The sequence below is a fragment of the Nelumbo lutea genome, chromosome 5 (genome assembly GCF_056320005.1).
Source record: "Nelumbo lutea isolate HS-2025 chromosome 5, American lotus-T2T, whole genome shotgun sequence".
Taxonomy (NCBI): domain Eukaryota; kingdom Viridiplantae; phylum Streptophyta; class Magnoliopsida; order Proteales; family Nelumbonaceae; genus Nelumbo; species Nelumbo lutea.
This window is the reverse complement of record NC_142688.1, coordinates 63,189,112-63,195,848: the sequence shown is the minus strand read 5'-3', so window position 1 is coordinate 63,195,848 and position 6,737 is coordinate 63,189,112. Positions and strand designations below refer to the sequence as shown.

At 40.2% G+C, this 6,737-nt stretch overlaps 1 non-coding gene across 1 annotated transcript; it reads right to left on the bottom strand.

Annotated features, from left to right (window-relative positions):
- Window positions 1-4,973: 4,973 nt before the first annotated feature.
- Window positions 4,974-5,080, bottom strand: LOC148852715 (small nucleolar RNA R71). The gene has a single exon (XR_016100035.1). It is a non-coding gene; the product is annotated as a small nucleolar RNA R71 (small nucleolar RNA).
- Window positions 5,081-6,737: the final 1,657 nt, after the last annotated feature.

The window sequence follows — 6,737 nt, the reverse complement described above, 5'->3', positions numbered from 1 at the left end:
ATAAGCAGCTTGGGATAATCCTATTGTCCATTTCGATCTATCTCTATAGAGTCGAAGACCTAGTATATAGGAGGCTTCTCCAAGATCTTTCATGGAGAATTGCGGCGAAAGCCATACTTCGACCGAAGTCAACATTCCTACATCATTCCCAATAAGTAGGATATCATCCACATACAACACCAAGAAGGTGACCTTATCCCCATTGGACTTCCTGTATACACAAGGATCATCCGGATTCTGCTCAAAGTCAAACGATTTGACAACAGAGTCAAAACAGATGTTCCAACTTTTAGAAGCTTGCTTAAGTCCATATATGGATCTATTGAGTTTACATACCATGTGTTCCTAGCCAGTAGCAATGAAGCCTTGTGGGCTGCTGCATGTAGATATCTTCACTAAGATCTCCATTTAGGAACGCGATTTTGACATCCATTTGCCAAATTTCGTAATCATGGTATGCTGATATAGCTAGCAGGATCCTAATGGATTTAAGCATTGCCACGAGTGAAAAGGTTTCCTCTTAGTCGATGCCTTCTTTTTGAGTATACCCTTTCGCCACCAGACGGGCTTTGTAGGTCTCGATCTTGCCATCGGGGCCCTTCTTCATCTTGTAGATCCATTTGCAACCAATTGCTTTTACCCCGGAGGGCAGATCTACTTGAGTCCAGACTCCATTGGCCTCCATCAAGTCCATCTCAGCTTTCATGGCCTCCACCCACTTCTGGGAATCTATGTCCAACATAGCTTTCGCGTAAGTGACAGGATCCTCCTCACTAGTCAAGGCTTCCACCAGGTAACTATCCTGGTCATAACCATATCGGACTGGCGGCCTGGATACTCGAGTGGATCTTTTAGGTTGGTCACTACCTGGAACTTGTGGGACATCTCCCACTGCTCCTGAGCTCTCCTCATCAAGAACTATTTCCTGACGATGGGAATCCAGGATATAATCAGTTTCTAAGAACTAGGCATTTCGACTGTAGAACACTTTCTGCTCACTTGGGCCATAGAATAGATAACCCATCAAATCTTTTGGGTAGCCTACAAAGAGGCAACGACTAGTCTTGGATTCCAACTTGTCCGCACTCGTTTTCTTAACGTGCGCAGGACAACCCCAAATCTTCAAGTGTCTATGATGAACCTACAATTTATTTATATTTTATGAGGTTTTTGCATGAAATTTTATGATGGTTTAATTAAATTTTGCCCTATTTTAGCTTGATTGCAAGAAAGATTTCAGGGGGAGCCAAATCAATAAAAAGAAGGCAAAAGCAAGAAAAGAAACCCAAAATTTACCAATTTCAGTCCGGCCCAGCCATGAGAGCAAGAGAATTTCCTTCGCCCCAAAAAGAGCAAGTGAATTCCTTGAGAAAACCCAAGAAAATAAAGCCTAGCTATGAGGAGAATTCGGCCCAGCAAGGAAGGCCCATTTTTAGCCCAAATAACAGCCTAGAGTGTAGCCCACATGAGCTCAAAAGCAAGCTAAGTTGTAGCCCAAATAGCAGCCCAAAGGGAGCTAGGGGCGGCAACTTCTAGGAGTTTCTTGAAGAGAAGGAGGGAGCACTCTAGAAGGTTCATGAGGGGTGTAATACACCCCATTCTAGAGGCTTCAAGAAGGGGCAAGAGCCCCCTTGAAAAACTATATAAGGAGGCCTCTAGGAGGGGAGAAAGTTGTTCAATTGCTTGAGAGGAAGGCTCTCCCACTCTTAGAGGTTCGGCCACCTTGAGAGAAGAGAAGAGAAGAGAAGAAGGCTAGGCGCAAGGAAGAAGAAGAAGGGCTGAAGGAAGTTCAAGACAAGCAAGTTAGAAGAAGAAGGTGAGTTCGAATTGAGAGTTTGTGATTCAAAGATCTTCTGTAATAAATCATTTGTAGTTTCATTCTCTTTTGATTTGAATTCAGTTTTCTTAGTTATATGTTCTTTCTTCTTTCTCCTTGTTTCCATTCTTCCTTGATGTATTTCAGCTTGTAAAATTTCAGTTCAGCAATCTAATTCTTTTTGATTCATTCAAATGGTCATGCATTGTATTTGAAGTTTCTTGAATAAGGGTGTGATTGTAGAGTAATTCGGCCAACTAACCTTCAAAACTCAGATCTGAATTCTCAGATCTGAGATTGCAAGATCTGAATTGCTTGAAAGAGAATTCAGATCTGCAATTTTTAGATTGGGCGAATTAATCTACAGCTTGGAATTCCTAGAGTGCTTGAGAGAGACTCTAGGAATTCAGATCTACTATTCAAGAACTGAATTGAGTGCAAGGTTAGAGATAACTTGCACAATTCAGTTGGTGATCAATTCAGATTTGAATTGATGCCTTAGAAGTGTTTGAAGAAATGCATGCATGGGGATTAGATTCTTGCTAGAGATAGAAGAACCGTCACTCATGCATAGGATGAACATGCGCTTGAGAGAGGCTGTTCATGACCTTGGGGTTTCACCAAACCAAGGCTCAATCATGATTCATTCGAATGATCCAAATTGATAGATTGCTGAATTCTGAGATTGACATTTACTGCTTACTCTTCTAACTTGATTTGAAGGCAATTGGGCCAATGATTTAGATAGATTTTAATTTAGGATTTCTTAGCTTTCATTAGAGTTTTGATTTATTTGTTGATCAGATAAGAAGTGCTCAATTTAGTATTGGTAATTGTTTCCTAAATCCTCGTGGGAACGATACTTCACTCTCTACTTTATTACTTGAACGGCTAGTGCACTTGCTAGTGTCACAAGGAGCCACACATCAAGTTTTTGGCGCCGTTGCCGGGGATTTAGAGAAGCAATATTAGGAAACATTGAGCATTCTTAATCTGATCTCATTCAGCATTGCATTCATAGTTGGGTTAATTTGCTAAATTTTTCATTTCAGCTTGGACTGCAACTGCTGTACTACTGTAGTTATGCTTCTTCTTTCTTAAGTAGATTACTTTCTTTTTTTTTTGTTTCAGTTTCATTTTAATAAAGGCATGTTTGATTTCTATTCAATCTTGGTGTTGTTCCCTTCAAAAAGAAAAAAAGAAAAAAGAAAAAAAATCACATAAACATGAGTGTTGCAGATCTGAGTTGCATTCGGCACTCAGATCAGCAGATTTCATATCTGCAGCACTCAGCCGAAAAGAGTTGCTTGTGTTTCAGACTTTATTTTTTTTTCTTTCTTTCATTACAAAAAAAAAACAAATTAAAAAAAAAGGGGAGATCTTTTGAACAACAAGAGGAGCAATTGAGAATTCGGATCAGAACTCAAATCTGAGTTCAGATCTGAATTCTGCTATTGCAGATCTGCAACAGTTCAGATCTGAGTTCCTCTGAACTCAGACCTGAACTGATGAAATTTTGAGGGGAATTGGGTGTCATCACCACCCCAATTCACCCTAGGGCACTTCTACTATTCCCCAAAAACAATTTGGTAGCAATAACTGAAGGTAAGGCAATTGAGAATTCAGATCCAAACTCAGACTTGAGTTCAGATCTGAATTCTGCTGTTACAGATCTACTCAGTTCAGATCTGAATTCCTCTGAACTCAGATCTGAACCGATGCAAGTTTGAGGTGAATTGGGTGCCATCACTACCCCAATCCACCCTATGATACATCCAACCTGCCTCAAGGGTGAATGGATAGCAAGGAATGAGAGAAATTCAAATCTGAAATGCAGTTGATATGATGTGAGGACTGAACTGATACAGAGCATACTATGAATTCTGGGTGGACTGAATTCTTGGCTTTACCCACTTGTAACCGAGTTACATTAGCTAAGGAGGTGTATGTTTGGATTGAATAATTGTTATGCCTCAGATATTTAAGAAAAATTAGCACTTTCCAAGTATTTCTTTTAGCATTCAGATCTGTAGCAGGGCTGCTATAGTGCAACAGTTAGCAGACCTGATTTCAGATTTCTACAAAAGTTGTATGGGCCGAATAGCTTGCAATACCAACCATTGCAGACCCAATTTTCAGGTCTTAGCAAGTGTTTGATATGCATCAGCTATACAGGTTTGAGCTTCAATTGTAGAGTTTAAAATCTTTAACCCAAGCCTAACTCAGGACTGGTTTTAGTTTATTTCAGATCCTTTTAAATTTTTTTTTCAGATCAGATCTGATTTCAGCCCTAAAGCATCACAGAATTGATTCCAACCTTAATGGATGTATATTGTAGTGTATACCAATGAGTGTGTATGAGATATACAGCTCAGATCTGAATTATTATTTATTAATTTCTCTAGACTAACAATACCAAAGACTTGTAGATCTGAACTCAGATCTAAATTGGGTCTGAATTCAGATGTTGCAATCGATGGATGTAGATAAAGGAACCTTGAATAAGATGATTGGTTTAAATCTGCTTTTAGTATAATCGGCTTCATTTATTCATGATAGGATGTAGGCTTTGTATTCCAATAATTCACTTTACATTTTCAGTGTGATAGGATTAGTTATTTATTTTCTTTTGTGAATATTGGCATTTTTATTGCTTTGACTTTAACAGTTTATGACAAGCAGACCTGAACTGGAAGAGATCCTTTACGACCCGGAGATTGAACGGACTCTCCGTGTCCGTTTGAGAGCTGCTAAGCAAGTCAGACAAGAAGCACAAGAAATGGCTGAACAAAGAACTATGATGGATTATGCCAAGCCCACCCTCACCGGGACTGTCTCCAGCATTATCAGGCCAACTATTACTGCCAATAACTTCGAAATTAAACCGGCCATAATCCAAATGATACAAAATACGGTTCAGTTTTGTGGTATGGCCCATGAGGATCCGAATGCCCATATTGCTAACTTCTTGGAAATCTGTGACACCTTCAAACACAATGGGGTAAGTGATGATGCCATCCGACTGAGGTTATTCCCATTTTCTTTGAAGGATAAAGCCAAAGCTTGGTTGAACTCATTACCGGCAGGATCTATAGCCACATGGGACGAAATGGCCAGCCGATTTCTCTCTAAATATTTTCCCCCTTCTAAAACTGCTAAAATGAGGAATGACATCACTACTTTTTTCCAGCAAGAGGGGGAATCTTTATATGAGTCATGGGAACGATACAAGGAGCTGTTAAGGAGAGTTCCTCACCATGGCCTTCCCATTTGGCTACAAGTGCAGACTTTCTATAATGGTCTTACTGACTCAAATAAGACCATATTAGATGCTGCAGCCGGAGGATCCATAAATAATAAAACTCCTGAGGTTGCCCATGCACTTATTGAGGAAATGGCAGCCAACAATTATCAATGGCATTCGAAAAGGACTCAAACTAGGAAGCAGCAAGGCTTGCATAATGTTGACACTTATACAGCACTAGCTGCACAAATAGGAGCACTCAGTAAAAAAATAGATGAAATGCAGATAGCTGCCATGCATGTGCAGCCTCTTAATTGTGAATTGTGTGGGGGAGGCCACATCAGTACAGACTGCCAAGTTGGCAATCAGTTCAGACCATCTACTGAACAAGTTGACTATGTCAGCAATTCGTCAAGACAGCAGGGTTACCAGAGTCACCATACTTTTCATCCAGGATGGAGGGGACATTCAAACCAGTCCTGGCCAAATCAGCATATTTCCAAGCCGTTCCACCAGACTTATCATCAGCTTGAACCGAAATCCAATTTGGAGGAACTGATGACAAAATTTATAGCAGGTGCAGAAACTAGGTTCCAGAACCAGGAAGCCTCAATCAAAAACCTAGAAAACCAAGTGGGGCAATTGGCACAATTAATCTCTTCCAGACTGCCGGGAACTCTTCCAAGCAACACTGAAGTGAATCCACGAGAGCAGGTGCAAGCTATTACCTTAAGAAGTGGAAAAGAGTTGCCTGAGGTAGAAAAGAAGAATTGGGCTGAACCCAAGGCAGAAACAAGCCTTGGAACCAGACAACAGAAGACGGAACAACCAAAAGCACAACAAGGGATGCACCAACAACCACAAGTTCCATTCCCTAACAGGCTGAAGCAACAAAAATTGGAGAAGGAATTTGGTAAGTTTCTTGAAATATTTAAAAGTTTACATATTAATATTCCTTTTGCTGATGCTTTAGCCCAGATGCCACACTATGCAAGGTTTTTGAAGGAATTATTGGCAAACAAAAGGAAACTGGGAGATGTGGCTACAGTTGCATTAAATGAGGAATGTTCTGCTATCCTTCTGAACAAGCTGCCTCAGAAACTCAAAGATCCAGGGAGTTTCACTATTCCTTGTACCATTGGCAGTTTAAAAATTGAAAAAGCTTTATGTGACCTGGGAGCTAGCATCAATTTAATGCCATATTCTATCTTCAAGAAATTGGGGTTGAATGAACCCCAACCCACTAGAGTGGCATTACAATTGGCTGATAGATCCATTAGACATCCTAGGGGGATCATAGAAGATGTGTTAGTTAAAGTTGATAAATTCATTTTTCCAGTTGATTTCATTGTGTTAGACATGCAAGAAGATGTGGAGGTCCCGCTTATCCTAGGGAGACCTTTCCTGGCTACCGGGAAAGCAATGATTGATGTCCAACAAGGACAACTCAGCCTTAGGATACAAGATGAGGAGATAATTTTTAAAATGTCTGATGCTATGAAACATGCACCCTCTAGTGATGATTCTTGTTTTATGATTGATGCCATTGAATTGACAATTGATGAATGCTTCCAGGTAAGTAGAATAACTGATCCTCTTGAACTCTGCCTCCAGCAGGGAGAACTTGAAGAAGCAGAAAATGAAAAAATAAACCTCATGATAGCATACCTGAATGAT